The sequence below is a fragment of the Peromyscus maniculatus genome, chromosome 11 (genome assembly GCF_049852395.1).
Source record: "Peromyscus maniculatus bairdii isolate BWxNUB_F1_BW_parent chromosome 11, HU_Pman_BW_mat_3.1, whole genome shotgun sequence".
NCBI classification, from domain to species: domain Eukaryota; kingdom Metazoa; phylum Chordata; class Mammalia; order Rodentia; family Cricetidae; genus Peromyscus; species Peromyscus maniculatus.
In genome coordinates, this window is record NC_134862.1 from 13,001,114 (window position 1) to 13,012,291 (window position 11,178).

The following is an 11,178-nucleotide window of genomic DNA, read 5'->3' on the forward strand; positions in this document are numbered from 1 at the left end:
ATAGGTCAGGGTCCTGTCACAGAGGGGGACTATGACAATCTAAGTTCCTCAAGGAAGCAACATCAGAGTTACCTATGATTTTACTATTTTTTTTTTTTTGCCCCTTTTGGGCATGGCATGATAACCCATTGCTATTTTTGAGAACAGATTGCCTCTGTTTGGTAACCATGGCAACTAACTGAACAATAGATGGTAGCTATGACTGAACCAAACCAGATAGCTAGATCCATGGTGATGTTAATGGAGCTGTAAATACTGCTACAGGGAGCTGGGTGAGGAGTCAGCTGTGACTCTCCCTCTAGCCCTTCCTCGGCAGGCTTGGAAAATGTTAAAGTGTATAGAAAGTGGAGGTTAACGAAAGGGGTGCTCTGTGATGCAGCTTCCATGAGGCCATCACCCATGATGGGGTGGGACTTTGTGGTGAAGCCACTGTTTAAGATCCTCCACACTTCGGTAAGCAACCCCAATCAATGGACTCATCCATTTGGTCAGTCACGAGTTCCTTATCTAGGTGAACAGACTTCAGTTCTCCATCAGCACCACCCCCAGGAAAAGTTTAACAGAACCTCTTGATGGAGACTGTCATAAGCCACCCGTCCCTCTACGTAGTGATAGTGCTCCCTGGAGAACTCTGACATTAACCATCCATCATGCAAATTCTTCAGAAAATGGTGCTTTTCCTAACTCGATTATATTTTCTTTATGTATATGTTTATTATGTTTGTGTGTATGATATGTGTATATACTGATTGTGTGTATGATATGTATATATACTATTTGTGTGTATATGTGTGTATACTGTTTGTGTGTATGATATGTGTATATACTTTTTGTGTGTATGATATGTGTATATACTTTTTGTGTGTATGATATGTGTGTACACTGTGTGTATGAGGGTAGATACTCATATGTCCACCCATATGTATGTGTGAAGGAAAATCTTGGGTATCAGTCTTTGCCTTACCCATAGTTTGAGTCAACATTCTTAATTGTTTTGCCACTGTGTGCACCAGTCTAGATGCCCCATGAGTTTCTGGGATTCTCTTCCTCCATACACCCCATTCATCTTGCATTAGGAGGATTGTAACTACATATTGGTGCTACACCTTGGAATTTTCATGGGTTCTGGAAATCCAAGCTCAAGTTTTCATGTTTGCGTGGCAAGGCTTTACCCACCAAGCCATTTCTCTACCTTATATTTTATATTCTAGAATATTCTATACTTTAAAAATCATGCTAAAGTTGGCCTACTACTTTAATCTTAATGCAGGCACACTAATGTATTAAAGCTCTCAGTTAGTTCTAAGCCACTAACAAGACCCAGCTTGGGTCTCACTTCCTTTAGGAGGATTTCTCAGTGGCACAATTTTCTTCCTTGTTGAATGCTGTACAGTGAGTCTTCAGTAGAATAATGAATGACAGATGATTGAGTAGCCTAGGGAAAACTACCAAAGACAGTCCAATCATTGTCTTCATAATGCAGGAACTCCTTCTCTGAATCTGTCACCCTGCTGGGACACTTGCTGAGAAAAAGCTGTGAACAAGTGGCTCTGGTTCTCTCTCATAGAAGGAGGTGGACTTATTCAGGTGAAACCTTTGTGTATAAGCCATGTCCCCTGAGAAGGAATCTACCTTCAGATTCACAGGTTCCTAAAATACCAACAAGAAGAAAGGAAACAAAGACCTTCGAAGAGCTGGTGTTAGTGGTAATTCTCAACTTGACAGAATCTAGAACCACCTGGAAGATCACCCTCTCTGGTCATGCTGGTGGAGGATTATCTTGATTACATTAGTTGAAGTGGGAAGACCCACCCACTGTGATTAGCAGCATTCCCCGGATGGGGTACTAGACTGTCTAAGCAGAGAAAGGGAGCTATGTATTAGCATCTATTCACTGCTCTCTTCCTACAGATTACAAAGTGATGTGGCCCAATAGCTTCAATTCCTGCCACCTTGACTTCCCTGTACTGTAAGCCAGAATAAACTCACCGCCCCTTGTTGATTTTTTTCTCTGAGAGCTTTACCACAGAAAAGAGATTCAGACACATGCTAGGCTAGCATGTCTTCATCCCAGTGCAGGAAGCCCTTCGATCTCTCTACTTGCTAATCTGGTTCTTAGCTCTGTCTTTTCTGAAGAGCTCCTTCACTTTCTGGACAACTTTGCTCTGCTTTGATAACAGGGTGTAACCTTCATTCTTCAAAACCCAAGTGAGATTTTACCCTTGCTGTGGTGATACCCTTACTTTCTCCCAAAAACTTGGAAATATAAAGCATCTCTTTACTCCCATGGAGATTGATTTTTTCATGGTTTGTCATTAAAATACCATTGTTTATAGAATAGAGATATTATCTAACCTCTTTCCCTCACTTGCCCATTAAAAAAGTATTCTTTGAGAAATTCATACATGTATACACTTCCCACTTCAACTTCCTCTGGATGTTCCCAATTTCATGTCTTTTTTTTTAATAACCCACAAAGTCCAATTAATGCTACCACCATGTGCATGGGCATGGGATAATTTACTGGAGCATGAGCAACTTACCAGTGGTTATACCACAGAAGAATGATTCTCCCTATTCAAGAAGTAATCAACTGTCTACAGCTTCTTTGTTAGGAGTGGGTAAGCTCCTTCCCATCTATGCTAAAATTTTGGCTGGTTTGATCTTGTGCAGATCCTATGTAGGCAACCACAGATGCTATGGGTCTATGAGTACAACAGCCATGCCACTTCCAAAAGACAGCACTTCACAACACTCTTCTCCATCATCTTGCTCTTAAATTCTTTCCACCTGCCCTTCCATTATGCTCCCTCACCTACTCTTGCTAAAAACATCAGTCACGTACACCCCTGAATGCTCCCTGACTTCATTATTCATATTGTTCAAAAGACTTACATAGGATGCTTAGCCCTCTCCAGAAGAGCTCTATGTGGCACACTGTACCTGCATCATGGTCTTGTTGAGAAACCTAAGACAAATCTCTGAGACTGAAGCCCTCAAGGTTTGGCATATCTCCTGACTGACCCAAACTCTTAACCTTTCTTGATAACAGTGTAACATGTTCCCAGTCCTCTCCCTTTACCCTACACATTTGATGCACTTCATCCTTATCTTTATGGAACTTTTCATTCCCTGGCTCCTGTATCCCCTGAAACCATCTCAAGTGTGAACTGTTTCTCCCACAACATAGGACAGTTTCACTCTTGTTCTTCATAGTTTCTCATTGACAATCTTCCGGCTCACTGAAAACCCCATGATGCTTAATATCAATTGTCAACTTGACATAGATCTAGAATCACCTAGGACATACATAAGAATTTTCTAGATTGGGTTAACTGAGATGGGAAAGCTGACCCTAAATACAGTCTCATTCCATGTCTGGGATCTCAGAGTGAATAAAAGGGGAAAGAGAGCTGAGCATTAGCCGTCACCTCTTTCTGACTCCTGACCGAGAATGCACTGTGACTATTGCCTCCAGATATTGTCACAGTGACATTTTGGACAGCACCCTCAGACTGGGAACAGTGCTTTTGTCATGGCAACAAGAGAGGCAGCTAATGCTGACTTCTAACTCCTCTGAACACATCCTGTCAGCTGTAGAACTCACCCTCTCTCCTAGCACGGTTTCCTGCTCTCTTCCTGGTCATTTTCCATCATATCCTCAAGATTCTGACTCCAGATCACTTTCTTTCTCTATCACAATTTTTGGTGATTTTAAAACCCTCAGTCAATGTTCCTAATACTCCTTAGCTCCTTTACCATCTCATTGCCCATGAGTTTACTTTTTCTCTCTTGTCAAGTTGTCAGCCACTTATCCTCACTCTTTAGTTGTGTTGTATTTTTCTATAGTGTCAAAGTGTTGGTGAATCAGATTTTAAATTATGTAAGATAGAATAGAATAAAAAAGGACATTGCAAGGTCTGATGCCTAACACTTGTTTCAGGATGAATTGCTTAGGTTATCTGCATGTATACTGAGTCAGATGTGAAAAAGATCTTGCTTGCATTGCACCATGGCCAAAAATGACATGTACTGCAGAGGTGTGCATCACCCATGACCACCTGCAGGGTACATCACCCATGACCACCTGCAGGGTACATCACCCATGACCACCTGCAGGGTACATCACCCATGACCACCTGCAGGGTACATCACCAGTCATGACCACCTACCATCAGTACTTTCTGTTGAAGACTCCTCAGTTTCTACCACTCCTTAGATCAATTTCTGCCCCCTTCTCTCTCTCTGTCTCTCTAATATCTCTGTATTTATTATATAAATATTTTTAGCACAAAATAAGTGATAGGGACAGCACTAGGTGACAGTATACAAAGGATAGTGGAGCACAGCATTTTTTATTGTTATCAGCTTACATGATATGGTAGAGAAAACGAGTGTGTAGTGGTTCCTCTATAAATCTGTACTATTTTGAAGATGACCATTTAGGTATAGGGTTTGGGTTATATATGTTGAGATAAGGTTGGGTAGGCTATCTAGCTCCCTTTGTAACCCAAATTGCCCTCAAATCTGTGATCCTCCTGCCACAGTTGTCTGAGTTGATGACATTACAGGTGTGAACTACCACATGCAGCTTCAAAATTATTTCAATTTGTTATTGTTGTTACTCTTTTGATACAGGATTTCATGTACCCCAAGCTAGGTTTGAATTCCCCATCCTCATACCTCTACCTTTGGAGTGCTAAGATTTCAGGTATGTACCACATGTCCAGCCTATTACAGATTTTTTATTGTGAATTTCACACACGCATATAATGTTTTTGAAAAATTCCACCTCCATTGTTGCCTTGATGGTTCTTCCCCTGTCCCCTGATGTCCACCTTCCCCTCCCAACTTCATGTGCACTTTTATAAAAACTCACTGAGTTCACTCAGTGATGCTAGTGTATGCACAGGCATAGGACCACCTGCCAAAGCATGGGTAGCCTCTCATGGGCTGCATCCCTAAACTGACTCTCCTAGCAGCCACCAATTGCTGAGTTTCTTACTCATTCTTCTATCTCAGTCACAACAGTTCTCCACCACACCTAGCCTCCTGGTCCAGCAGGCCTGGAGCTCACTTTTCCCCTTGTGGAGCCGGAAATCTATCAGTTTTCCCAGATATGTCCTTCAAGTTGAGATCTTCCAAGGCAGGGGCATATCCCAAATGCCCTTCATTCCTGGCATCAACACCATGCCTGGCACGAAGCTGGTGTTCAGAATATATTTTTCAAATTATCAAGGCTGTTGAATTCATAAGACTGCAAACAATGAGAAGTAGATAAGAACCTCTTCTGTTTCTGTTGAATTCTGTTCATCACCGAACCTGCACAGCACTTAATCTCCTCCATCATTGCTCCTCATATTTCTGCTGTGCAAAGTTTTATTCCCATAGTTGAATTCAATAAATTCAGGATGACAGAGAGAGCTATCCTCAATATTCTGCTATGCCATAAGGAAAACTCTAATGAGAAACTTCAGCTATAACTCTCTAATCACACACCCAGACCGAGTGACAAAAACCCTCAACATCTGTCAAAAGATTAATATGCTTTTACGTACAGTTCAAAGCTGCCGGGTGTAGCTCATTACAATAATAAATCTATTAAATCTTGGAAGGATTAACATCTCATTATCTCATTCTTGTTATGAGAATGAAGGGTTTATTATCTCAATGACTTTAAATAACTCTCACCATGGGATACAAATTCCCCCACCCCCAACCCCTACAGTTTGGGCATTGAAATATAGTTTTCTAAGTTGGGCGTTGTCATTTAAGGAGGGCATCAGAATGTCTGTTCTGGCCCTGAGAGAGAAATGGAGGGATTCACTTTAAGTTGTCTTCATGTTTGATTCACTGGTGACATTAGACCTTCTTTTCTCCAGAGACTTTGCTTTCACTCTTGACAATCATCTAAGACTCAAATACACAATGAAGCAGTGAAAAAGAGCACCAGACAGGGAGTCCGCAAGGTTGCAGGCTGGGTCTCTTTACACTGATTTCTGAGAAAGCCCCTCAGTTCCTTGTTTCCAATGACCCTTTGTCTCATTCAGAACTGAGTGTCAACAGCTTCGCTGCACGAGCCTTCCTCAGTCCTCCCACACAGCAGACTCTTCCTAAACCTTTACCATTTTTTGAAATGAGGTATCTTGCTACCTATACCCCAGACTGACCTCAAATTGTAGTTGCTTTGTCTCAGTCTCCCAAGTGCAAGGATCTTTAAAGAGTGAAATAGGCCTGGGGAGATGGCTTCGAAGTTTTTAATGTTCTTTATGACCTGAGTTTGTTCCCAAACTCTGTGGAAGAAAGAAACAACTGACTCCCAAGAGTTGTCTCCTGGCCTCCACATGAGTGCTGTGGCACACAAACATGCATGCTTACACACATACACATACACACACACACACACACACACACACACACACACACACAGCTGCTAACTAGCTTCTGCATTTCTGAGGGCAGGTGATCTGGCTATCAAGTGTCAATCCTTCCTGTAGGCATCTCAAAATGTCCTACACATGGTCAAAGGACAACTCACCTACAAAATGGTCATGGTTTAGATAACGAGCCAGTAGAAGGGAAAAGAAAGACATGATCTCTGAGACACAGTGATCATCACCACAGGCATTGTGAAGAGAAGTGTTAAGGGCATTTCTAGAGATATCTCTGGATTCAAGAGATGAGCTATTCAGTCAATGTTGCTGAAACCATTGTGGCCATCACTGGTTTATTAAAAATAGCATCATTTCATTTTTATCTTACCAAGTAATTTTATAACTAACACAAAAGTGGGTATCTACATGAGAACAAAAACAGCTGAAGAGGAAGAAAAAGAGTTGTGTCACTACATTGTGCAACACCCTAGTGACGAAGGCAGTCTCCAAAACAGATGGGAAATTTGGCTTGAAAACATGTTGCTTTGCCAAATGGAGTAGTAATCTGGGTTTTAGTTTGTTCAACTTAATGATAAAGGCCTCCTTCATTCAGCTACACACAAACTCCATTTTTGTGAGCTGTCCATGATTGCCCAGACCTGGCCATTGATGGACACCTTTGTCTTCATACAAAAAAAAAAAAAAAGTGTAATTCCTAGGCTGGCTTCATTGAAGTCAGTGTTTGTTCATGTTGAGTTGTCTAGTTTCACACTTCTGTGTGTCTTAAGGTTTTATGCTGAAAAAAGTTGTGTGTGTGTATATAGGTGTGTGTATGTGTGTACAGGTGTGTGCATATCCCCCACAGGTCTCTTTCTACCTACTATTATGTGATTTCTGATACTTTGTGGACTCCAGACCAACTGGCCCATAAGCTTCCCCATGATTCTCCTGTCTCACCTCCCATTTTTCTGTGGGAATGCTAGAATTATAGATGTATATAATCATATCTGTGTATTTTTTTATGGGTATCTTTGTATCACACTCAGATCACCAGAGTTGTATGATAAGGGCTTTTATCCTCTGAGCTACCTTAGTAGGACCAGTCTGTTGAATTTCAGTAAGCCCTTTAGAAAGTTTTACTAATTCTACAAAGACCAACCTACTCTGACAGAATCCTCCAGCCATAGGCTCTAGACAACTTTTACCAACCAAACACAAGGTAACAAGAAGTCTTTCTGAGTTTTAGTCTTGTCATTTTTAATCTATAAATGACATGTGATTGAGAGGACTCAGCAGATGTCATAACAGGCTGCTCAGTCTTCTCTCAGAGAGCAGGCCTCAAGTTCAGTTTCCTGAGCCTGAACAAGCAGTTTCTGAAAGATCCACAAACAAAGGACAATCATTCTTCAACACCCCCAACAGCAAGGACAAGGAGGCCTGGAATGTGCAATATCAGGCCAGGCCTGGGCCACAGTCAGCAAGTTCAAGGTAATAACCAAATAATAAAGACAAAGCCTGGTACTTGTTCAGGCCTGGCAAAAAATAGAAAAACTGTATCCTTAGCCAACCCCTACTAGCCTGGCCAAATATAACATACTAATATGATTGCCACTTGCTTAAGCTGGTCATAACAAAAATGACCTAACTGCTCTAGGACCTTTCCTTGGCTATATTTAAAAGGAGCTTCTCTCAGGACTGTTTGCTTTTGTGTAGAATGGTCTGCCCCAGCATGCTGGAATCTTTCTCCAGATAATAAACACTCTTGTTGATGTGGATGGTGATCTTTTGTGGGACTTCTCCAGGACCCTAACAGTGATGACTCTGTTTGCAGAGTTAATTGAAAATTCCCAAATAAAATTGTCTGTTGGAAAAGTTGAGAAAAATCAGATAATACACTTTAGATAACTCAAGAAAGTGGACTTAGCAATAATACTTTTCCTTTATGTTTTTAAAAAGTCCATATCAAATTGAAAATTTAGTTTTGTAACTTAGTTTTATTTTTCACCTTTTATTTTCAAAAGCTAGCACACATTAAAAACTAAATTAAATGCAGGGTCATTGAAAGGAAGTTATATGAATTTACTCTCCATATGAGCTTCGTTGGTGGGGAGCCCTGCAGTCATAGGCAACCATGATTAGTCCTTAAAGTGGGAGAGCAGCATGGGAGAGAGCATCAAGGCCATAAGCCATTATAATGGAGCTTTGACAAGAGAGAGAGATTTCAGATGTCCTTCCATTTCAGAGAGCAAGGGGAGTTTCTGGCTCCCACAGATTTTTCAGAAGTGGGTAGGCAAACTTCAGACCACCTGGCCTAGCCTGGCTTGGTCCATGTGCACAGTGATAGGCACTAGGTGGGACCACAAACTAATTCTGCAGTTGCCACCAGTGGGAAAGAATGGTTAAAGGTGACACCACAGCTTCTTTTCAACTATGTCTCAGAGTTACAGAAGGTGCAGTCTGATCTATGGGAGAAAGTTGACAGGCAGCTAGAGGCCTGTGATCTAACAGTGTGAAGCCGCTAATTAAAGATGGAGGACGACAGCATTTCTATTCCAATCTCTCCTCTAGACACAATTGAAAACAACAAAAGAACAAAAATGAAAATTAAAGGACTCTATCCCTGCTGACACGTGTCTAAAGAGTTTAATTCTAAGTATAGAAACCCTGCTGTTAAAAATAAATTAGCATTCTCCTTATTTTTTTTCTAACAGAACCCTGCCCAATGAATGGAGACAACTTTGGGGACATGCTCAGACCCATATTACCAAAAGTGCACAGGTACCACATGTGGGGCTCCTCTGTGAGGAGCTAAGAAACAGGATAAAGGCCAGGAATCAGGTCAAAGAAGAAAATACCAGAAAAAGAAACACAGGACAATAATTAGTTCATCTTTCATAGGGGAGAACATTAATTAGTACATCAGAATTTCATAATCAAAAAATATGTGCTTAAGTATATTACTACTATATGAATAAAATAATTATAACTAAACCATATTAATGGAAAATCCTGACAGAAGAGCAAAAGATTTCCAGGCTCTCAAACAGAATATAAGCACATGCTAAGGTAAGAAAACCAAAAACAGGACTTGAGATGGTCCAGCAGTTCAGACCACCTACTGCTCCTGCAGAGGACTGGGCTCACTTCCCAGCACTCCTATAGTGGCTTTAAACCATCTGTAACTCCAGTTCCATGGAATCTGGTGCTCTCTTCCTGCCTCTGAGGGCACAGGTCCAGATGTGGTGCACATCTATACATGTAGGCAAAATACTCATGTACATGAAGTAAAATAAATCTTTTCTAAAAAAAAAAATCACAAAATACGTTATAAAATGTTGAAACTATTTGCTAAAAAAGAATGTGTGATGAGGCCAGTGAGATTCCCAGTAAATAAAGGCCCTTGTTTCCAAGCCTGACAACCTGAATCTGAACACCAAACCCACAAAGCAAAATGAGAGAGCTGACTTCTGCCAACTGTCCTCTGATCCCAATATGCCACTGTACCATGTGCACTCTCCCCATAAACAAACACATACAAAGACATATAAAGTCAGAAGAGTGGATACATCACATATGTCAGTGTCAATAAAGTAAACTTGCCTTTTAAAAGGAAATATTATCAGTCAGATTTCATAAAACATAAACTTATCCCCATGTTTATTATAAAGAAGAGGCATCAACAGAAGACTCATCTGAAAAGAAAGGTGACAGGTAATGACACACAGTAGAAACAGATGGAAAGAAGTGTGGACAGAGGGCACCATCACAGCAGAGGCCTGCGGTCCTTACTTGAGACAGCACAAACATACATTACAAGAGCAGCAAGAGAGAGAGAGAGAGAGAGAGAGAGAGAGAGAGAGAGAGAGAGAGAGAGAAAGACCCTGCATTTTTCTCTGAGGTCTCTGATCACAGAAAATGAAGCAGATTCACTCCTGCCCTGGACCTTACATCAGGACAAGAAGTGAGTGCCTGGGCTCAGACCCAGAGAGGTCTGCCCCTAGATCATATCTCTGGGCACCAGCCATTCTGAGGAAGACCTGCCCAACTTGGGCCCAGGTTCAGGCCAACAGGTAGGATCCCCTCCACCGACACTGGGAAGGTTCACCTTCTCCAAGACCCCTAGCAGACCCTATAATCTCCCCACCCTGCCCCCATGCCCATCTGCCCAAGAACCCAGCTACTTCCTGAGATGTAGAGACCAGCCCCCAGCTCCCATCTGGACAAGAGCTCCCATCCCACCCCAAGCACCCATCTGGACAAGAGAGAGAGGCTTCCTGAGTCTGTCAGCTAAGTCTGGACCAAGAGTGCTGATAAGACCAAGAACAAAATCCACAAGGAGATGGGCAGACATCAAGGCAGAAGTACATAAAACAAAATGAAGAGCAATACAGCATCACCAGAACCTAGCCCTCCTCCAACAGCTAGACCTGAACATCACAAAATGGAAGAAGCAGAAAAAGGCAACCATATGAATAACATCATGAAGAGGGTAGAGGCTTATATAGAAGAAATCCAAAACAAACAAAAAATTGGAAGAACACTATAAAAAATTAGAGGAAAGGACAAATAAAGTAGAAGAAAACAATAAATCCCTGAAAGAAAATCCTGAAAAAGCAATGAACAGATGAAGGACACAGGGAAACAGAAAAAATGAACAAGACACAAACAGAGGGAATGCTAGAAATAGAAAATCTGAGTAAATGAACGGGAACTTCAGATGTAAGTATAACCAACAGAATGCAAGAGATGGAAGAGAGGATCTCCAGCGTTGAAGATACGGTAGAAGAAATAGATTAATCAGTCA

The 11,178-nt window shown here is 41.4% G+C and overlaps 1 long non-coding RNA gene across 1 annotated transcript; it reads left to right on the forward strand.

The window, feature by feature from the left end:
* The first annotated feature begins 225 nt into the window (after positions 1-225).
* On the forward strand, positions 226-9,365 carry LOC143267706 (uncharacterized). Its single transcript, XR_013043126.1, has 3 exons — positions 226-453; positions 4,639-4,711; positions 9,086-9,365. It is a non-coding gene; the product is annotated as an uncharacterized LOC143267706 (long non-coding RNA).
* The last annotated feature ends 1,813 nt before the right edge of the window (positions 9,366-11,178 follow it).